The 24,822-nt window shown below is 34.2% G+C and overlaps 1 long non-coding RNA gene across 2 annotated transcripts in view; it reads right to left on the bottom strand.

Moving 5' to 3' along the window:
* Positions 1-779: 779 nt before the first annotated feature.
* Positions 780-24,822, bottom strand: part of LOC125163302 (uncharacterized) — a 266,713-nt gene continuing 242,670 nt past the window's right edge. For both annotated transcript variants that reach the window (XR_007151387.1, XR_007151388.1), the window contains exon 4: positions 780-968. This is a non-coding gene — a long non-coding RNA (uncharacterized LOC125163302). The remainder of the gene's footprint in view (positions 969-24,822) is intronic.

Here is a 24,822-nt window from a genome sequence, read left to right as displayed (position 1 = left end):
TAATGTAAACTGCCAATGTCCAGAAAGAAATAGCACAACTGCTTTAATCTAAAGAATAATTTTTATCTATGTAACGGAAAGAATGATGTACAATGGTTGATGTATATTTAAAATAATTTTACAGGCTGACCATAAACAACTTTTGAGATTCTTATATGTGTCAAACAAGTTATTTCTTCAGATAATTATGAAACAACACCCTTTTTTAGCATTTACCTCAAAACTACAAGGAATGACTTGGATTATTATTCATCTTTGAAATGCACATATTTTGAATTATGTAAATCAATTAATATGATTGATGAATATGATACTTAAAGAATTAATTTAGCATTCTTTTTTCCTTTATGTTGTTAATGATATTAAATTATCTTCTGTTAAAATTCAGAAGTTAAAATAAGTCTCTTTATACTGTTACAAAGAAAACTTCTTCTTGATTTGTCATCCAAATAAGAGTTTCCAAATAAGAGTTTCCTAGAATTGTAAAATTTTGCAGATAGTAAATTTCTTCATACATGCCAGAAAATATTATGAAATAAAATTTGCTTTAAATGGCATGCATTTAAACCAATCCATTTTGAAATTATAAGATGCTTCACCTACTCAGTCTGATTTGAAGCAGGCATAATTAGACAATTTTCTGTATGTATTCAGACTTGATTTACTGTCATATACTCAGGTTTAACTCAAAATATTAGACTTATAATTTCTAGTATTTCTTTTAAGCCTCTAGCCTCATCCTTAACTAATGCTAATTTTACATGTAATAGAAGAGTTATCTGTCAGTCATTTTCACAATGGTCCAATAAGTCTCTCAAGAAGAGAAAGAGCACAAACGCCTGGATCTTGTTTATTATACCATTCTTCAATAAAAGGACAGGACTCCTTGGCAAGGTGGCTGGTTGTAGGTCTGGGCAGGACTTATACAAGATTGGCCTGGAGATTTTTTAGTGCCAGAAAGCAAGGAACTGTTCAGAAAACAAACAAAAAGAAATTCACAATGATGGGTATGTCAAAGGGACAAAAGAATCAAATGAAATAGATCCCACAGTCCAAAGCAGAACATTTTGAGCAACAAAATGGATAGAGTTGCTTTGAGTTATAACACAAAGTGTAAAACAACGTACATGAATCCATATTAACATAAAAGATTTAGTTAGTAAATTAAGGGAGGAGAAGAGACAAATCTATGTAGAATTCCAAATAATTTGTACAGATAATTTGCCTGTAATGACGTGGAACATAACTCCTACACCTTAAGTATAAGTTCCGTGGTGACATTTTCCAAAGAGTAAACTATGAAAAAGTGGGAAAAAACGCAACTCCACAATGGAGAAATCTAGCAAAAACTACCGTAGCTTAGTGATCAAGTTTAACACCAACAATGATAAGTCATGTTAGTAGTATGTACACTTGATATATGATGAAAATGACACTTTACCATATATGATGTTGTTTTACTTACAAAACCATACACCCATTTTAATCATTTAAAAAATATCCAACAAATCCCAAATGAGGAACATTTTATAAAATACTTGACCAGGGTACTTCAAATCTGTCAAGGTCTTCAAAGACAGGTAAAGAATAAGAAATTGTCACAAAGAATCCATGGGGAGTAAATGTAATGTGAGATCTTGGAGCAGGAAAAGTCACCTAGGCAAAAACTAAAGAATTTTTAATAAATTTTGGACTTTAATAATAATAATGTTTCAATATTGGTTCATTACTTGTAACAAATGTGTACCATATTAATATTAATACCATATTAATGTAAGCTATAATAGGAGAAACTAGGTACATGGTATGTGGGAATTCTCTATACTATCTTTGTCATCTTTCTGTCAATTTAAAACTATTCCAAAATAGTTTATTTTTAAAAAAATGAAATAAAAAGGAACATATTATTTGGCAACCAAGAGATACAGAAAGAGGTAGAGATGAGAGAGGGACAGAGAGAGAAACAGGCACTAATGTTTTCATTACTTCTTCTGCATATAATTCATTCATTCAGTCAATGAGCATTTACTGAATATATATGCCATGTAATTGACACTAGAGCAAGCAACAAGGATACAAAGATGAATAAATTGATCTGAGCCTTCCCTGAGTCACTTTAAGATACCTAAGTCCTGCTTCAGGGCCTTTGTTTTGCCTAGAATAGAGCCTCATTTTGCATGCTGCATTATTTCTTCAGATTTCAAGTTAAATGTTACTTTTAGCATGAGGCTACTCCTTATTTATCTATATATGCCCCTTGCTGTTTTCTATTACTGAACAATGTTCTTGACCTTCATGACATCTGTCATATTACGCATTTGTTTTTGTACCTTTTTTGAGACCTGGTATGCTTAATCAGGCTCCATATGTGTAGTAAATTTTGCCCTCTTGTTGATAACACTTTTGGTAAATAATAAAAAAGTCAGATGAATTTACACATGAATTAGTGACTCCAGTAAACAGGCTAGACCAATCATTTACTATGTTCTCATTTTCCTTAAAACTAAAAAGGGTGACTAAATTGGACAACATGAACATATGCTCCTGATTATATGTTCTCCCAGTTTTGAGTCCTTATCAGTTATTGAACGACGTATATTTAGATTTGTTCAAAGTCCTATGAGTTATTACATATACACTCTAGCTAAAAACAAATCTATAACAAAACATTATCTTGCATTACAGAAAGAAAAATAGCAACATTTATTATACAGTAGTCTATCTTCTTAGAATACCTTTCCAAAAATGCAAAGCAAAAACAATTTTATTAATTTTACAAATGAGGATACTTATAGATACGAATCAGTGTACCCCATAATAACACTTAGTACTTGGCAAAAGTAAGGCTTGTACTCAAGAATACATCACTCCAAACTCTATTTATTTTACAATACATCTCAACTCCTTTTAAATCAGAAATCCTACAAATTCCAACAATGTATAAATTTTCTGGTCAACATTATATCTTGAAAAATGTCCTCTGCTTCAAAAATATTAGTGTGATGGAGATATCTATATTTATATATAGATATACATATATAGAGAAGAGACCATGAGGGAGAGAGGAGACTTTCATAAAATTCCTTCCATAGGAATAACCTGTGTCTTTGAAAGCCAGAAATAGAAGAAGAACACAAACCAAAGATAGGAGCCAAAATAGCCCTATGGTCCAGAACAGCAGAATAGGCAAGGTTATGCTGAATGTTAAGCTCCTCCATTAGGATTCATAATACGGTTTCCCATGAGACTGAAGGTAGGAATAGCATTTGGCTCCCTCATCTAAAAACAGAATTTTAAAAATTGGCTACCTCGTAGCTGATGAATTGTAAGTTGAGAATTAAAAAGACAAACTTAAAAAGTACATATTTATATATAAGGAAGTGAGTTTCCATAATTAGATTAGCCACCAGCCCAATGTGCCCAAAAATAACGGATGAAACTATGGAATTATATACAATGTGGTTAACACAGGAGAGAGAAAAAGAGAGTGGGAGATACTTCTACTCAGAGCTTAAAAGCTGTAACTTAAAAAATAAGTTAAGAACTGGAAATATAACCAAAAAGTCAATAACGTGATTAGGATTTTACTCGAGAAGTAATTCATTTTGTTGAAAAATCTCTCAAGGGGGCGCCTGGGTGGCGCAGTTGGTTAAGCGTCCGACTTCAGCCAGGTCACAATCTCACGGTCCGTGAGTTCGAGCCCCGCGTCAGGCTCTGGGCTGACGGCTCGGAGCCTGGAACCTGTTTCCGATTCTGTGTCTCCCTCTCTCCTTGCCCCTCCCCCATTCATGCTCTGTCTCTCTCTGTCCCAAAAATAAATAAAAAAATTAAAAAAAAAGTTGAAAAATCTCTCAAATATTTAAAGTAAATAAGTTGAGATTTAAAATAATTAATTAAAGTATAACTTTCCTTTAAAAAAACTAGACTTCTTTTACAGATGAAACTGTATCAGGCGGTACATAGAAAAACAATTATAAAATGAAAAATAAGATCATCGAAATAAAAATGAAATAGATATCATTATCATTAAACTCAATATTCTAAAACAGTGAATCAGTGAATGGCAAGACGATAGAAAATAATTTTATTGGAATAAGTAATAAGAGCGAAACAAATTTAAAAAGTGTAAGAAGAGCTGGGATATTTGAAAGACAGATTGAAAGGATTTGACAATTGTCAAACAGAAGTTCCAGAAGAAGAAAATATAAATGACCAAAAACCAATATTTGAAAGAATAATTACTTGGAACTTTTATTAATAAAAATATCTTCAAACCAAAAGTGCTCTTATTGCACAGCATGATATACAAAAATCAATTCTGATGTGGACACATTCAGTGAATTAGAAAAATATTCCAGCTAGAGAGGATATACTCTTATTTTTTAATCAAGGAATATTTCCTATTGTAAAGTTGTGACAGTAGCTTTCTCAACAAGAATATTAGGCAAAATAACCATAAATCTGGAGATTAATACCCTCTGCTATTCAAAAGAAGGAATAAAACCGAGGTATTTTTAGACATCAGACTACAAGAGTTTACCTCGTAAGCTATTACCAGAAAAAGACAGACTTAATAAGAAAAAAAGTGTACTCAGAGGTAAAGTTTGGAATCCAAGATGCAATAACAAGTATGATCATTGATAAAATATAGTGGTGAGTGTGTTTAACTCTTGACTGAAGGAAAACAATGACAAGTTCTTGAAAAATAGGAGTAAAATTAAATGTTAAAAATAATAAGTTGTATTTCATAGATAAAACACTCTAGGCTTTCATTTAAAAAGTGCAAACAAATGAATAACTTAACTTGGTTATATAATCATATCAGTCAATATGATCCTAAAAACTTAAAGACAACCAACAACCAAACAGAAATACTGTTTGTGATTCAACAGAGGATTAAAATCAAGAAACATAAATATTTATCAAAGAATACAACAAAGGGTCAGATGATTTAAAAATAATTGGTACATAGGAAATATGAAATAAAGTGTTGAGAATACTTTCACATATTTAAATAATCATTATAAATGCAAATAGAAACTCATCATTTAAGTTTCGAATTTATAGCAATGTAGATACATGTTTAAAGGAGATATCTGAAATAAAAAAAAACATTTTAAAATAAATTTGCAAAAAAATTAATAATATGAAAATAGTATGAACACAAACAAAAATAACTGGGCAAGGTAATATATTTTATTATAAGGAAGATTATTAATGGATGCAAAATGAACAGTAACTTATAATTTTAAAATTTTGCTAATATGTGATCATGAGGTGACACACCTAAAATACATGGAAATGAAATATTTTGAAAAATGACAGAAATGTATAATAATCATATTGGATCATTTTTATTTTATTTATTTTTAATGTTTATTTATTTTGAGAGAGAGAGAGAGAACCTGAACAGGGAGGACACAGAAAGACGGGGACAGAGGATGAGAAACAGGCTCCATGCTCATAGCAAGCAGACCAATACAGGGGCTTGAATCCACAAACTGGGAGATCATGACCTTAGCTGAAGTCCGATGCTGAACCCAGGCACCCCTGGGTCATTTTAATACATGCTTTTTCAGGAAATGAAAAACAAAGCAAATCAATTAATAATTACATGGAAATTTTGAGAGAAGTAAAATGTCAGTATTAATCAAAAAAATACATAATACATGACATATTTACAAAATTTCATTTGCACACAGTTCTGAAATATTTCCTCACAATTGTGAAGAATGGGTATTTAATGAATATTCTCATTTTGTATTAGGACTAAGTTAAAAATCAATAATAAAGTGGTTTTCAAGAAATCATCTTTGATTGGAATCTTCAAAATGACCAATTACAATGACATAGGTTAAAAGAAACATACCATAGGAGAAAAAAAAGAAAATGTACTTAAAACCTCGTGGAATATAGGTAAACATATATTCTAAGAAAAAATATGTATTTATAAATTCTTAACAGATATAATTTTAAAAGCTTTGTTTAGTTATCTAACAGTTCTAATACAAGGACAAAAAAGGACTGCTGTTATCAAAGAAATAGTAGAACTGAAGTTAAAAATAATACAAAACAAAACAGGTAATTGAAAAAAAAATTATAATTAAATGTAAAAGAGCAAGGAAATAGTATAATCTCAAATAAGATTAATAGGATAAAATGTCTTACTTTGAAGTAAGACACTTAAAATATGTAAAAATATAATTATATTTAAATTAATATATATGAAAATGTAGAAGAAATGATACTATCGGGGGAAAATAAAGTTTTTTATAATTTGGATAAAAATGCCATACAAATTTGAATTAATCAATATATATTTAAAACCATGGCTTGGAAGATGCATAGAATTTTTAAATTTTTAAAAAATGACTTTTATAGAGCCTATTTTATAGAATGTGTTTAAATAAGAGAGAATGTTCTAGCCAACATATAATGAAGACAAAGCTAGAAGGTGTGATTTTCCACAATAAAAGTGAACTTAAACCTTCATAATGACAATGTTAAAAAATAAAGCTGGATGGGCTCTTCTAGAATAAGACATGAAGTCACAGCAACCAAATTAAGTGAATCTTGACCAGATGTTAATTTGCGATGAGCTTAAAACACACACACACACACACACACACACACACACACACGACTCTATAAGCTATTAATGGGACAACAGAGAAAAATGTACATAAAGTGGACAGTATTATTGTTGGCTTAGGTGTGATAATGGTAACCTCACTTTGTATAAAGATGTCTTTATTTTTAGGGATGCATATTGGATATGCAGGGATGGGGTGTCATAAGTCTGTGACTTAGTTTCCATTGATTCAGCAAAATATTAAATATTAGTCAAGGAGATGGTAGATGATAGATAAATGATAGATAGATAGATAGATAGATAGATGATAGATAATAAACAGACAAATAGGCAGAGGAATGGAGTGAAATACAATTTTTTTCAGTTCAGATGAAAGTTTTTTTTAAGTGGCTATTTTAGTCTATATAGTATATTTAAAATTATCATTAAGTATTAGGAACATTTAGTATTCTCACTTTAAACTATATTTGGATAGAAATAAAACAATATGAATAGTGAACACTTTAGTCAATTAATGTAGTCATCATGTTAACATATTCTGAAAAACTCAAAGCCTTCAAGTAATGTACTGGAAGTTTTGTTAATGGTTTATGGTTTTCATTGAATATTTTGGATTGATTTTTTAAGTTAATTTAATTATATGGTGGTTGACTCTCTACTTAATAGGGGGCAAAACCAATGTTCCTTATAGAATCTACAAACCCCCGGAAGTGATGCTTTTAATTGGTAAAGTATTTTGTGATTTAATGAACAGGTTATGAGGCTGTTTAACTCACCTGACTTCCTCGAACCCTATTGTAAGTTGGTAATGCCTGTCATTGCCAATCATTGATTGGTAGCTGGAAAACAATAATTTTAAGTGTTGACTCTTTAATTCAAGGGCAAAAGAAATAAAGACTGCTGATACTCTGATTCTAGAAAAACAGACTGCGGAAAGAAAAAAAAGTTTGAATATTTTATGCGTTCTTTTTTTTTCCAAAAAAAAAATTTTGCTCAGAATTTTAAGTATTAATTATCTCCTCCATTTTCCTCCCTTTAAATAGAAGTTCTTTTTTCCCAGTTGGAAAAAGTGACCATGATTTTTTAATCAATAAAATATAATTAAAAATAAAGTCAAGATCTCCCATATTTTAATTCCTGAGAGATGGGTTCTGGCAGCCTTATCTTAGTATATCCTACGGGAATTGACCTATCATATTCTGAAAACTGCGTCTTGGGATTTACAAGGTAATAAATTTAAGTATAATCTGATTAACCTTATGACAAAATGTCGTAGCCACTAAAAACCAGGGTTTTTTTTTTATTAAATAAGGTCATTTATTGAGAACACTTTCCACTTATTTTCAGGATCTTAGATATGCCTGCAAAACCATATCACTCACAGTTTGTATAGGATTAGAACAATCAATATTTTAAAGTCTTAGCATAAATTGTTCATAAAACTGCCTAAGACTGGTGTATACAGAGAAGGGTAAGCTAGATCATCAAATAAAGTCTCAAATTATATTGTTATTGATGTATTTCTATTTCCCAGGTTTTATCAGATTACTTTAGAAATTCATAATTTTCTATAAAATAGCTGATTTAGGCTATGAAAATGGTTAGTTTCCATGACTTCTCTGTCGCAGATGCTTTCTGGTACACATTGATATAGGACATAAATATCTGCATACTTTGAATTCAATTCTACAAGTCATTCTATATGAATTTTCTTGAATATCCCCATCTCTATTTGTCTGATTTTTTCCTTCCAGGCACTAACCACCTGTCAAATCATCTGATAACATCCAAAATGTTATGTATTCTTTACCCCAGATCTCTTTATACAAAGGAGAAAACCAATTATACTGCTCCAAGGGAATGTTTGCCCATCACTGTCCTTTAGGACCACACCGAGTGAGGTTATAATATGGTATAATGCCTTGCACACAATATTGAATGGACCCATCTGTGAACCAGACCCCATTTTTTTCTCTCTTTCATCAGCCTGTCACAGTAAGCATGAGGCCATAGTTATAAGCTGTGACAGAAACAACGTTGTATCAAAGATAAGTGAACTAGGATTCTGATCACCTTTTGGGAAACATTTAGTGTGCCCTCTGGATCTGCCCAGGCCCACATACATCATTTTCAAAGAACAATAGATTTCTACTTCATTCTGCTGACCTGAAGGCTTGACTGCTCTGATAACACCAAGCTTCTGATGCACAATTCTAATTACACAGTCACTTATCTCCCATGGTCAGGCATTTAGTCTCTACTACATGTGAGTATCATGCCAGGAGCGGCCTTTCAATTGGTGAGTAATTTTCAGCCACAGAAAACACGGCATTCCTCCAGAACCCAGAACTCTCCTTTGTGGCTTCCCAGAACACAATATATTTAGTTAAATGGATGTCTCTAACACGACTGAATTTAATAGTTCATAGAGCCCTTGACAAGCTGTTTAACCAAATCCTGGACCTGTGGCAGAGTCTTTTTTTAGTCTCTTCCTTCTCATATCTAGCAACTTTGTGACTCTTTGGACAAGAATCAGAGAAGTATTCCCAAATATTGTATATATTCTCTCAAAAAAAAAAAGTCAGCGAGTTCTGTGCCACATTTTTCGTGGTGTCCTTTACTTTTACCTTATCAGGATATCTTTTCATATTCTAAATTTTAACCCTAAAACCTACACTGCTGTGTTAGCCCTTGAAATTTAAGTTTATAGGGTTTGTTTCTGACTCTTCTATATGCATGTATCTAACTAGGGCATGAGGAGACCTTGGTACTCCCTGCTTAATCAGACCCATTTAGCAGTATGTATTCAGTTCAGGGGATTACTGTGAAGTATTAGGAAGATCAGGCCAAATTCTTGTGACTCGGGCTACAACGTGATAGCATGAATCTTAACATCACTCTGTAAATATAGTGAATGTGAACTGCTCTCCGCTTTCCAGATTAGGATTAAGAAAAAAAAACTGCACATATCCAGTATTAAAATTATGTTGATCTATTTTAGTAAAAGACTCAATTTAGCAAACCAGTTGATTTGAGGCTGCTACTTGGTTCATTTAAGATTATTAGTCCACTGTCATTACTCTATTTCATCCATATGTTGGTTACCTTTGGATTATATAGTAGACATACAATGTCAAATTGTGGAGATTTTGAATCCTGTTGTGTTCATATAGTGAGTGTTATTTGATTTGGTCTAGCAGGTAATTTTCATGGCTAGTTTCGAACTAGAAACTCGGTTTTGGGGCAGCAACTCTGCCTCATTTCAGATCTTTTAGCTAACTTTGAGTTTAATCAGCATATTCATTGTTTGGGACTCTGTCAAGATACTGGAAAACAGACATGAAGGATTCCTTCAACCAGCTCTTAACATTCCAGGACAACCCCATTTTTTCCAGCATCCATGGTGCACTGGCTCTAGTTTTCTGATTCCCCAGACGAGGATATTGGTACGTTTTTGCACCTTCACGCTCAGATCATGGTGCATGCTGTGCAAACTTCACTTAACCGTAGACCGAATGTGTGGGCTCAAGGACTTATTTGTGTAGTTTTCTGTCTTGACTCCTCCAGACAAATGTGTACCCTTCACCAAAGTCTGTCTGCCTTTACTCACCAGCTAGCATGCTATGTGAAGCTGTTTCTATCTCCATTCAGGTCTCTGTCTCTAGTTGAGTCTTTGAGTCCTTTCTGTATACACAGAGTTCTCCGGTCTGTCAGAAAAGTAAGTAGAGAGAGCTTGTAGATTCTCTTTTTCACTTGTATTTTTAGAAAATACACCTCACTGCATATAGAATTCTGGGTTGACAGTTTCCTTTTCTTTCAATATTTTATTTTATTATTATTTAAGGTTTTTTGAGAGATAAAGAGTGAGAGAAAGTGCACATGAGTTGGGGAGGGTCAAAGGGAGAGAGAGAATCTTAAGCAGGCTCCATGCCTAGCAAGGAGCCCTATGTGAGGCTGGATCTCATGACTGTGAGATCATGACCTGAGCTTAAATCAACAGTGAGACACTTAACTAACTGAGCCACCCAGGGGTCCTTCTTTCAATATTTTAAAGATGAACAGTTTGAACTGCTTTTCAATTGCAGCAGAAGGCTCAGCCAGATCATTGTGAAGCTCTGAAGCTGGGATGACCTCTTTGGAATTGTCCCAATTGAAGCAAGCAACCCAGGTGTACTCTGTTGCCTCACATCACTTTCTGGCAGCCCTTGCTCACCTCTCATGCTTCACTATTGCTCTCTTCATTAATGGATGCTATCTATTTTTTTGGTACCTAGAAAATTCCAGTTTGATTTCTTTCCAAGTCTTGATATTTGTGCATTTAAGAGTCACTAAACGTCTCTGCTTAGGTCATGATCTCATGATTCATGGGTTCGAACCCTATGTGGGGCTCGGCTCTGAGAGCGCAAAGCCTGCTTGGGATTCTCTCTCTCCCTCTCCCTCTCTCACAGTCCCTCCCTCTCTCTTGGTCAGTCTCTCAAAATATTAAATAGGCTTTAAAGATGTTTTGGGGGTACTTTACAGGGAAATTCTTATTGTGTTCTCAGCTTAAGTTTTTTGAATCCAAAGAAAATCTTTTTGGATTTAAAATGGTCATGCTCAGGGAGTGAAGCCAAGATGGTGGAACAGCATGGAAGTTTTTTGTGTGTCTCACATCAATGAAATACAGCCAGACCAAAACTAAACAATCCTGCACAACTAGAAAACCGATCATAGGATTAACAAAACAATATGCACAACCTGAACCATAGAATTCAGGAGGTATGTGTTGCAGAAAGGTGAAACATGGGGACAGAGAAGCCACAGAGGGCAGGGAGCCACCTTTGTGTGTGGAGAGAGGACAGAGATGGTGGGGGGAGAATACAGGAAAAGCACCCCTCCCCAAAAGCAGCTGGAGAGAAAGTGGAAAATTGGAAACAGCCACAGGGACTAAACTAAAAAGGGAGAAAGGAGAAAGGAGAGGGTTTAAATTCCATTAAGACTGTAAACAGGGGGAGCACAGAGTCTGAAACTCCACAGCTCAATACCTGGCAGCGCTCTGGTGGGAAGGGAGAAACACCAGGTACAGAGTGGGGTTCAGGAGGTTCTCAGGTCACATGGGGAGAAGCGGTTCCACTGCTAGAAGAACATTTGGTAGAGGCTGAGGCTACCTTGGCCCAGCAGACCCCAGAGAAGGGCCACATTCAGTGATGCTGGAACAAGGTCATTGGGGGTGAAGTCTGGTGCCAGATGTATGTTGTGTTTTCCATAATCCCTGAGGTGCTGTTGCTACACTGTCTCCCAAACTTTTTCTGGGGGCAGCTGGCACCTGGCCACAGTCTCTTGGCATCGGCAGCAGCACAGTCCTGTAAGTGTTCCTGGGTGTGGCTGGTACCTAGCCATTGCTTGGTGAGACCTTCCAAAGAGGGGCGGAGCATTTCAATGCTGCAGTCCTTCAGAAGTGGGGGGCTGGGGAAGGCAGCCGCATCTGAGACAAAACTAGGGAGAGAGGTGCTGCCTGGGGCATGGTCACAGACAATGAAGATGCAGGGAGTGGATGGAAGCCGAAGAGGAAGGACGGTTGCACGATTGCTGAAATGGAAGAACAGAGTTCCGATACTAGAGACTGGGTAGCTGGGTGATGCCATTTTCACGGCTCTGGCGCATGCGCATACACACCTACGAGCGCCACAACACTCCACCCCAGTAGACTAGCAGCACCATCTAGTGGAGAACAGAGCCATTACACTGAGCGCCGTGTACCTGGGCCAATCTCGCTCTTCAAGAACACAAGTCTCACTGCCTGCTTAGTTTATGGACTATAAAACACTTCACAGTTTGACTTCTAGGGGAAAACAAAGTAATTCCAGTCGTATTTCAGTCTGTTAGCCAGTCGAACTATTCAATTTTCTTTCTTTATTTTTTCTCTTTTTGTTTCTTTACTTTTTCTTGAGTACAGAAAGAGAAAAAAACTCATTTTTATTTTCAATTTTGTATTAAAAATATTTTTCTTTAATTCTTTTCTACTATATATTTTACTTTTGTGTAATTTTTTTCAAATTCTATTTTACTTCCATCATTTAATTTTAGTCTACATCAGTGTATTCATTTTTTTCAAATTTTCAAATAATTTCCTTTTTATCCCTTTTTTCTCTAATCTATCAAGCAACTTTCAACACCCAGACAAAAACACACCTAGGATCTATAATCATTTATTCAATTTTGTGTGTGTGCTTTTAATTTTTTTATTTTAATATTTTAATATTAATATTTTATACTTTGTTAATTTTCTTCTCCCTTCAAAATGAAAAAATGAAGGAATTCACCCCAAAAGAAAGAGCATGAAGAAACGACAGACAGACACTTAACCAACAAAGATATAAGCAAGATGTCTGAACAAGAAGTTAGAATCACAATAATAAGAATACTAACTGGAGAGTAAAATAGATTAAAATCCCTTTCTGAGATAAAAGTAGTAAAAGCTAGTCAGGATGAAATAAAAAATGCTGAGCTGCAATCTCAAATGGATGCCACGGCGGCAAGAATGGATGAGGCAGAACAGAAAATCAGCAATATAGAGGACAAACCTATGGAGAATAATGAGCAGAAAAAAAGAGGGACATTAAGGCAAAAGAGTATGATTTAAGAACTAGAGAAATCAGTGACTCATTAAAAAAGAACAACATCAAAATCACAGGGGTCGCAGGAGAGGAAGAGAAATAGAGGTAGAAGGGTTATGGGAGCAAATCATAGCGGAAAACTTTCCTAACCTAGGGAAAGACACAGACATAAAAATCCAGGAAGCACAGAGGACTCCCATTGGATTCAACAAAAACTGACCATCAACAAGGCACATCTTAGTCAAATTCAAAAAATACTCAGGAAAGGAGAGAATCATGAAAGCATCAAAGGAAAAAAAAAGTCCTTAACCTACAAGGGAAGACAGATCAGGTTTGCAACAGACCTATCCACTGAAACGTGGCAGGCCAGAAAGGAGTGAAAGATATATTCAATGTGCTGAATCAGAAAAATATGCAGCCAAAAATTCTTTATCAGGCAAGGCTGTCATTCAAAATAAAAGAAAAGACAAAAAGTTTCCTAAACAAACAAAAATTAAAGGAGTTTGTGACCACTAAACCAGCCCTGCAAGAAATTTTAAGGGGGACTCTCTGAGGGGAGACACAATGGAAAACATATGTATATATGTATATAAATAAATAAATAAATAACCAAAGCAATGAAGATTAGAAAGGACCAGAGAACACCACCAGAAACTCAAACTCTACTGGCATCATAATGGCTATAAATTCATATATTTCAGTACTCACTGTAAACATCAATGGACTCAGTGCTCCAGTCAAAAACGTAGGGAAACAGAATTGATAAGAAAACAAGATCCATCTATATGCTATTTACAAGAGACCCACTTTAGACCTAAAGACACCTTCAGATTGAAAATAGGGGAATGGAGAACCATCTATCATGCTAATGGTCAACAAAAAAAGCCAGAATAGTCATACTTATATCAGACAATGTAGACGTTAAAATAAAGACTGTCAAGAGATGCAGAAGGGCATTATATCATAATCAAGGGGTCTATCCGCCAACAAGACCTAACAAATTGTAAACATTTATGCGCTGATTGTGAAGTACCCAATATATAATTCAATTAATCACAAACATAAAAAAACTCATTGATAGTAATACCATAATAGTAGGAGACTTCAACACTGCACTCACAGCAATGGATGGATCATCTAATCAAAAAAACCTACAAAGAAACAAGGGCTTTGAATGACTCATTGGACTAGATGGACTTAACAGATACAATCAGAAGATTTCATCCTAAAGCAGCAGAATATACATTCTTCTCCAGTGCACATGGAACATTCTCCAGAATAGACCATATACTGGGACACAAATCAGCCCTAAGTAAGTACAAAAAGAGTGAGATAATACTGTGCATATTTTCAGACCACAACGCTATGAAACTTGAAATCAACCACAAGAAAAAAATTTGGAAAGGTAACAAATGCTTGGGAGACTGAAGAACATCCTACTAAAAAATGAATGGGCTAACCAAGAAGTTGAAGAGGAAATTAAAAATTATATGGAAGCCAATGAAAATGATAACACCACAACCCAAAACCTCTGGGATGCACGAAAGGCCATCATAAGAGGAAAGTATATAGCAATCCAGACCTTCCTAAAGAAGGAAGAAAGATCTCAGATATACAACCTAAACTTACCCCTTAAGGAGCTGGCAAAAGAACAGCAGATAAAACCCAAAACAAGCAGAAGATGGGAAATAATAAAGATTACAGCAGAAATTAACCCTATTGAAACAAACAAGCAAACAAAAAAACAGTAGAACAGATCAATGAAACCAGAAGCTGGTTCTTTGAAAGACTTCACAAAATTGATAAACCTCTAGCCAGTTTGATCAAAAAGAAAAAAGAAAGGACCCAAATAAATAAAATCAAGAACGAAAGAGGTGAGATCACAACCAACACAGCAGAAATAGAAACAATAATAAGAGAATATTATGAGCAATTATATGCCAATAAAATGGGCAATCAAGAAGAAATGGACAAATTCCTAGAAACATATACACTACCAAAATTGAAACAGGAAGAAATAGAAAATTGGAACAGACCCATAACCAGTAAGGAAATCGAATTAGTAATCAAAAATCTGCCACAAAACAAGAGTCCAGGGCCAGATGGCTTTGCAGGGGAATTCTACCAAACATTTAAGGAAGAGTTGACACCTATTCTCTTGAAGCTGTTCCAAAAAATGGAAATGGAAGGAAATCTTCCAAACTATTTCTATGAAGCCAACACTACCTTGATTCCAAAACCAGACAGAGACCCCACTAAAAAGGAAAACTATAGACCAATTCCCCTGACAAACATGGATGCAAAAATCCTCAACAAGATATTAACCAACTGGATCCAACAATACATTAAAAAATTATTCATTGCGACCAAGCAGGATTTATACCTGGGATGCAGGGTGGGTTCAATATCTGCAAAACAATTAATGTGATTCATCACATCAATAAAAGAAATGACAAGAACCATGTGATCCTCTCAATAGATGCAGAGAAAGCATTTGAAAAAATACAGCATCCTTTCTTGATAAAAACGCTCAAGAAAGTAGGGATAGAAGGAACATACCTCAAGATCATAAAAGCCATACATGAACAACCCAATGGTAATATCATCCTCAATGGGGAAAAACTGAGCGCTTTCCCCCTAAGGTCAGGAACAAGACAGGTATGTCCACTCTCATCACTGTTATTCAACATAGTATTGGAAGTCTTAGTCTTTGCAATCAGATAACACAAAGAAATAAAAAGCATCCAAATCGGTCAGGAGGAGGTAAAACTTTCACTCTTCACAGATGACATGATACTCTATATGGAAAACCCAATAGATTCCACCAAAAAAATGGTAGAACTGATCCATGAATTCAGCAAATTTGCAGGATATAAAATCAATGCACAGAAATCAGTGCATTCCTATTTACCAACAATGAAGCCACAGAAACAGAAATCAAGGAATCAACACCATTTACAATTGCACCAAAAACCATAAAATACCTAGGAATAAATCTAACCAAACAGGTGAAAAATCCATACACTGAAAACTATAGAAAGCTTATGAAAGAAATTGAAGAAGACACAAAAAAGGGGAAAAAGATTCCATGCTCCTGGATAGGAAGAATAAATATTGTTAAAATTTTGATACTACCCAAAGCAGTCTACACATCCAATGCAATACCAACCAAAATAACACCATCATTCTTCACAGAGCTAGAACAAATAATCCTAAAATTTGTATGGCACCAGAAAAGACCCCAAATAGCTAAAGCGACATTGAAAAAGAAAACCAAAGGAGAAGTCATCACAGTCCCAGACTTTAGGCTATACTAAAAAACTGTAACCATCAAGACAGTGTGGTCCTGGCATAAGAAGAGACACTCAGATCAATGGAACAGAATAGAGAACCCAGAAATGGTCCCACAAACATATGGCCAACTAATCTTTGACAAAGCAGGAAAGAATATCCAATGGAATAAAGACAGTCTCTTCAGCAAGTGGTGCTGGGAAAACTGGAGAGCAACATGCAGAAGAATGAACCTGGACCACTTTCTTAAATAATAAATAAAAACAAACTCAAAATGGATGAAAGACCTCAATGTAAGACAGGAAGCCATCAAAATCCTTGAGGAGAAAGCAGGAAAAAACCTCTTTGACCTTGGTCTCAGCAACTTCTTACTCAACATGTCTCCAGAGGCAAGGGAAACAAAAGCAAAAATGAACTACTGGGACCTCCTCAAAATAAAAAGCTCTGTAAGCGAAGGAAACAATCAGCAAAACTAAAAGGCAAACTACAGAATGGGAGAACATATTTGCAAATGACATATCAGATAAAGGGTTAGTATCCAAAATCTATAAATAATTTATCAAACTCAACACCCAAAAAACAAAGAATCCAGTGAAGAAATGGGCAAAAGACATGAATAGGCACTTCTCCACAGAAGACATCCAGATGGCCAACTGACACATGAGAAAATGCACCACATCACTCATCATCAGGGAAATACAAATCAAAACCACAGTGAGATACCACCTTACACCTTTCAGAGTGGCTAACATTTACAACTCAGGCAACAACAGATGTTGGCAAGGATGTGGAGAAAGAGGATTTCTTTTGTATTGTTGGTGAGAATGCAAGCTGGTGCAGCCACTCTGGAAAACAGTATGGAGGTTCCTCAAAAACTAAAAATAGAACTATCCTATGTCCCAGCAATTGCACTACTAGGTATTTATCCAAGGGATACAGGTGTGCTGTTTTGAAGGGACACATGAACCCCAATGTTTATAGCAGCTATCAACAATAGCCAAAGTATGGAAAGAACCCAAAGGTCCATCAATGGATGAATAGGTAAAGAAGAGGTGGTATATATATATATATATATATATATATATATATATACACAATGGAGTATTACTCGGCAATCAAAAAGAATGAAATCTTGCCATTTGCAACTAGTGGAGTAGGAGGTAACTATGTAGAGTGAATAAATTCTGTTAAGAGAAAAATAGGGAAAGTTGTCAAACACTTAAATTATAGATAATAAATTAATTGAAAGGATAAAAATATTAGAAGTTTCTAGATTGGAAAAATAGTTACAAACAAACAAAATTAAATTTAGATCTTTGATAAGTAGAAGAATATCTATGGAACTGTGAACAATTCCACAAGAAAAATTGAAGACAAAATGTAATCATATGCAATTTTATAAAATTTCCAGATACTTAAGAACCACATAACTTTTCTAAGATGATTACCTAAATATATCTCAAATGACCTCAGAATTAATTACAATGTATGATTCTGAATGAATGTTAAATATTCTAAGTGAATACAACTTCATACACCTAGACTTTTATATTCACACACACTATGATTATATTAATGATTTTTAACATTTTTTGCTGTTTTCTTTTTAATTTTTTTTTTCAATGTTTATTTATTTTTGGGACAGAGAGAGACAGAGCATGAGCGGGGGAGGGGCAGAGAGAGAAGGAGACACAGAATCGGAAACAGGCTCCAGGCTCTGAGCCATCAGCCCAGAGCCTGACGTGGGGCTTGAACTCACGGACCGCGAGATCATGACCTGGCTGAAGTCGGACGCTTAACCAACTGCGCCACCCAGGCGCCCCCATTTTTTGCTGTTTTAAAAATGATTTGTGTGTATGTGCCTTTATATTTTGAAATTTCTCTTCTCCCTATTTAATTCAATCATGTAAAAATGTGGAATATTTAATATGTGTGACTCGAACAAGTACTACATATAAAGAACTAATATTTAGAAATAATTGTTAAATATTTTGAATATCACCCCTGAATATAAGTTATGTGGCAGTTACAAAATTCACTTTTGGGAGAAAGTGATAGAAAACTCAAAGGAAATGGCAGAATCTTCAAAATGTACTCACAATGGAGAACAATATAATATTTGTGTTACACAAAGAAAGACCAAATATATAAAGCCTAAAGATACAAAGAGTGGTTTCAAATATCTGCCCTTAATTGAATGTCACAGGGACATATACTTTCATTGGAAGGAGTTAATTTGCCATGAATATCTTCTCAATTATGAGATTCTATGTACCATGCTTCAGTAACAATTGATTTTTTTTAATTTACATTATGAGTATAAATTGGGACAGCATTTGTCAGGCTTGCTAATAAAATAATAATATATCACTTATAAATATTTGTAAGTTGGTGAGATAAGCAAAATATTAAAATTTTAATATACACAAGGCAACCAAGGATATTGTTTTTAATAACTATGTAAATATAAATATAAGGATTTATTGTAAGGTTATATATACCATAAGTAAATGGAAAAAAAACCCACAAATATTTGCTTTCAATAGGAACTCAGATAAAAGAAGTAAAAAATGTGTGTATATAAGTAAAAGAGAGTATACAACACTAGAGCAAAAAGTAAGGCCAAAATTTTAAGAATTAAATAAAATATGTTAATTTTTTTCTTCAAAAGCTGACAAACTCTGCTTAAAATAAAACTAAGGGTTATGGGCAAAACTTCCAGAAAAGCTGAGTGAGGACCTCAGCAAATCCTTTACAGATTCAATAATACAGCTGGACAAGTTTGGCTAAAAGCAATCATTCAAGGACTTGAGAAGTTAACCAAAGCCATGCAGCAAACTAAGAACTATTTATTTAAGAAAGTTTACTAAATTTTGATAAGAACAGTGGAAATATATGATATTTTGACCTGGGCCTATTCTCATGTCCCCATATATCCCTAGATTTGTGGTATAGATATTTTACAAGAGGAAGTCTTTCTAGAGGAAGCTGGTTTAGTTCTAGTAGAGCATAGAAATTTCATGTCCAGGAGTGTTTTCACAAACAGTGGCAATATCAGTGGCAAACAATCAGAGAAGGCCAACAGTGAAGGTAGCCTGACACTCAATATTAGGCAGACCACACAAGAGCAAATCACACAAGAATTTTAACAAGATCTCAGAAAAATGACAGCAAAAGTGAATGTTTATGAAATACTGCTTAGCATTAGTGGTCTCAGAGGCTATCTTGCAAAGCTCTATACATGTTTGGGAGAGACCTGAGAAGGTCTTACTTGTATCTGCATAAAAATGAGGCCATGCAAACACAGAAAATAAAAGCTAGAGAAGCCTGGAAAATTACCCTGAATTTGTGTCCATTCCCTAAACCACACCCATATCTATTAATAAAGTATGAAACCTTTTTTGCTCCGGTGTTTAAGCAAAATGCCTAATAATCGGCCAAACACTAAATTATGCTGACCCTGGGGTGACTCCTGAAGCCAGGCTTAAAAATAAACATAAAATTAAAACAAAAGGAAGGAAAGAAGGAAAGGAGGGTGGAAGAAAAAAGAAAAGAAAAAAGACATCAGTTACACAATGAAAGGAAAATAGACTATGTTGTCTTGTGTCGAAATATGCTGAGATTTGTGATCTGCCATATATTTTACAGAATTTCTTGATGTCCATTTCTGAAGTTGAGTTCTTAGTCAAGTACAGGAAAGTAAGCCTTCACACTAAGCTAGAGAGGAAGCCAATACTTTCCGTTAGACAATAGGATGTTAGAAAATCTATGGTCTGAAACAAAACACAGGATAAACTAACCTCTTTCTATTCACTTTGCCTTATTTTGCCACAGTGGTAGCCACATAGAAAAGAAAATGAACTAATAACTGTTTTGTTAGAGTAGTTGTATATAATTACTTTACTTCAGTTAAATCAATATATCATTTATGTTTTCAAGCAAAGTTTAGAAACCATTCGTTGATGCTGGATAGAAATGTTTATGTGGATGCATTCAAATGACATACTGATATATTCTCTCCTAATTTCTATTTATAAAGCTAGGGGAATCACAAAATAGTGAAGATGGAAATATTGCTAATCTGCTGCTTCCTGAAAGCACACTACTTTGTTGTATTTTGCTGTCTTTCTCCTTCTCCTCCCCTTCCCCCCCCTTCTCCTCCCCCCACTCCCACCTTCTCCCCCTCCTCATTCTTCTCCTTCTTCTTCTCATCCTTCTCCTTTTCCTTCTTCTTCTTCTCTGCTTAAGATTTGGAAGTGAAGATGATTGGTTCAAATCAAATGTAATCAATAAAACTTTCTAAGACGGACAAATGAAAGACATTAAGCAACATATTTATTTAATTTCCTCTGATCAGCTCAGGTGTACCCATTATGCTGATTGTGTCTAGTGTATCTAGTCATTGACTTGATTGCTTACAGCAAAGCAAGTGGAGTATTGAGTTATTTTTTGTAAGACATGTGAATTGATATGCTTTGTTTTCCCAAATTACCTAAATAAAATGCTTGGAGAAGATAAAAAAAAAAGATAGGCAACACTTGATTTTAGTTGGAAAGAAAGAATAAATTATATACAATCAAAATGATATCACATATCACAATGTCCTGCATAATGCCACAAAATTAATTTTAAAATAATTTTATTTAGGAGTTAGGTAAGCATTTGATAAATGGAAGGCATAATTTTTGAAGCTATCAGTTGATTCAACTCCACCTTATCTGTGCTTAATACTTTACAACTTACCATGCACTTAACTAATGCTGTCATTTGACCATTGTTACACTGAACCATGAATAGGGAAGATTTTGTTATGGCCCTAATTCGTAGCTGAAGAAATTGTGGAAATTATGTCTTTTTGTCAATGCCATACAAGTGATGAACAATGTAACAATTGCAGGATTCCAACCCTTATGCTTCTTATTAAAGTATTTTCTAGCATATTACTTTTTCTCCATCCCTTAGTATTTCTGGATGTGCACAAAATAGTGTGCAAAACCAGGCATTAAGAAGATTTAAAACTAAAAAGTTATTTTTTTAAACATGCAATTTTAGTATACACAAACAAAATGCAAATTCTAATCATATTGATCAGTGTTTCAGGATCAGTAACTCTGGATTATTCCACTTAAAAAAAGAAATAATGGTATCATAATAAATATATGACTTATGTTGTAGACCTATTCATAAACAGCTTTGGAACATGCATTTCTGATTTGCTTTTGAATGAGCTACTCTTTATTATTCTGCATATTTCAAAACTGTTATCACATTTGGTGCTTTTGTATGAATTATAACAGTTAACCTCCTCTAGAGAGATGAATTTCAAGAAGTGGACAAATTTGTCTGCAAACTTTAAATTGAATAAAAACCATTAATTTTATTCATTTACGTCTATTCTTAAGCTTTATATTCTAAGAAAAATAAAGACAGTTTATTTTAAAATTTAAATGACCTGATTTAAAATTTTCTATTCCTGAAGGAGAGACATAGTTTCTCTAAGAACAACAACAACAAAGAGTACTAAATTTCAATTTGACTAAAATAATATGAAGCCCTTGAAATTAGTCAGATGAACCGATATCTGGATCAGTTCTGATACTATCTGTTTCTGGTAACTTAAATGGTTTCTGCAGTAAGGATATTATGGTTTATAGGCAGAACATCCAGAGGTAGGATTGAGACAGGGCCAGTTGGGCCTATGGTTCAGTCATCTAAATCTACATTTCCTCCTGACACTGGCCTGACATTCACATTATTTTATTTGAAGGGCTCTTGCCCCCAGGATCTAGATGGCTATCAGCTACAATCTGTGGACTATAACTCCTCATTCGTATCTAGGGAGAGAAAGAAGACCAAGTCCATAGTTTGTTAAAAGAAGTCCTATTAGGTCCACCTGGATCTGTCACTTCAAAGGATCACTCAAAGTTTATGTACCATCTGTTAGGTCTGGTTATGATGAAATGCAACAGTCAGTTTTGATATTTTCTAGGCAAATGCTGCTGTAAGTTTTTTGTTCAAAAAAGCAGTACCATATGATGTCAAGGAAGACATGCTGTGATGCTAAAAACTTTAGACCAAAATTGTATATATAATAATAAAAAAGCTATTCACTCGATAAATTTATAAACTAGAGCTCCCCTCTATGGAAGGGGTTAATTTATCCAAATGGGTGGCTTCTACCAAATTGAGAGGGTTAAAGAAGTCTGGAAAGACAGTTGAAAGATTCACTATTATATTTGAATGACATACCAAGAAAATAACTTGTTACAACATTAAAAATTAGATGACCTGAGCAAATCCACTAATTTGTCATACACAATTCGATCAATCTTCTTTATTTTACACACAAGGGAATATCTGATGTCTGTACTTATAATAAGAATCAGAGGCCGAAATTTCCTGAGCATAACATACTATCGTAATTAAAACCTGAAGTCTAGGACTTGCTTGCCTAGATTCAAGCAGAACTCCACCTTTTACACGTGATGTTATCTGGAGTAAGTTGCTTAAAATCTTTCTGTATATCAGTTTCTTCAGTTACCATCTATAAAACAGAGCTAATACTAAAAGAGTTATGAGGATGTACTTCACAGGAATACTATGAGGTTTTAAGAATGAATACATTTCAAATACTGGGAAAATGCATGGCAACTATTAGGTATTAAGTAAATATAAGTTTATTTTTATATATTGAACTTAATCAGCTGTCATTATAAATGCATTACGTAAGGAAAATCAGCAAACAAAAACTCTAGAGCTTATATAGTGAGTATTAAGTTCTAGAGCTAAAATAATTGAGGTTTAGTTATTCTATCCACGTGTGTTTGTGTGTGTGTGTGTGTGTGTGTGTGTGTGTGTGTGTATGGATGTGTGTATATCAATCAAAAATAACTGGATCATCTAGTAATCTGAGGTGAAGCTTTATTTCCTCACATTATGTTGAAATATTTAGAATTATGAAAGCAAAGTAACATCACTGTGCACAACTAGCAGAAAAACATTTGTTTTTTTACAAAAATGCAAGGGACTTGTATTGAGATATCTGTCAGGCTTGCTTCATTATAATGGCAACCTCTTGCAATGTGATAATTTTTTATGGGAGATTGCAATGTAGGCTTCCACATTAATCTGAGTCCAAACCCATGGCTACACTTAATAACACCTTGTTCGAATCCATTGGGCTAATTAGATGGAGCAGCATTTGAATTGATTTAAATGGATGCAATGACCTAAATAATGATTCTTATATTGGACTCTGCAGTAATAAGAAAAGAATGTCTTTTAGCCTTGAAATGACATTATCCTCCTTCTGTTATAGACCCTATCTATTTATCTACACCTAATACAATTGCTCTTTATATTTAAATAAATGCTCATTTTAATGAGTTTTATTTAACTTGGAAATTACCTTAAAAGTTTAGCTTATATGTTGCATACACCAATGAATTATTTATGCCTTCATAATATCAGCATAGTAGCTCTGAATGACCATTATGAATATCCTTTTGATGGGATGCTTACCATGGAAGACATAATAGATATGTTATCACTTAGCTAATTATATTGCCCACATTTTGTTCCATTCATTATTCACCATGTTCAATTTCAGTTTTGTTATTGGTTAAAGAATTTGAATATAGAAAATATATCCTATTGGTATCAAGTATGTAGTTCTCATTTACTAGGAAGCCTTCCCTGACATCCCTAATTAAAGTATCTATTTTCTCTATCTCTGGCAGTTTTCACAAACTGCACATATTTTTCTTAAACTAAACTAAATTAAATTTTAATATTTTATTTTATTCTATTTTTCTATTAGTACACTGGAATTCTACCTATCTCATTGTATTTCTAGTCTGGCACACAGAAAAGTGCTCAATAAATTGAGATATACCTGCATAATTCCTTATCCAAAGCCTCGAGGACCTTACATGTTCACAATTCAAAAACTTTTGATTTTTGATCTGTACAAGCAAGCCTATATACCAAATGTCACATCATACCTTAGCTGGGCCTGTGGACTCCCCTGTAATCAAACACAACAGTTTTTCTTTAGAGAAACATATGAACGTTCACTACAGTGAAATAAATAAGGAATCTAAACAGCCACATGTCAGCTCAGGTCAGATGAGGTTTTGCTGCCAACACAAATTATAGACAAATTTATGTTTCTGAAATTTGTAATTCTGTTTGCAATGGTTCAGAGCTAATAGAAAGGAAGAAGAGAAAAAAAATAATTTCGCAAAAGGTATTATTTGACCATGCATTCCCCATTTAATGAGAGGTAAATCTCAATCAAATGATCAGAACATTCCTGTTAAAACTTTTGTCCAGCCAGAAGAA

The sequence above is a fragment of the Prionailurus viverrinus genome, chromosome B1 (genome assembly GCF_022837055.1).
Source record: "Prionailurus viverrinus isolate Anna chromosome B1, UM_Priviv_1.0, whole genome shotgun sequence".
NCBI lineage: Eukaryota > Metazoa > Chordata > Mammalia > Carnivora > Felidae > Prionailurus > Prionailurus viverrinus.
Note: the sequence above shows the minus strand (reverse complement) of the source record. Positions and strands in the feature narration are given on the sequence as shown.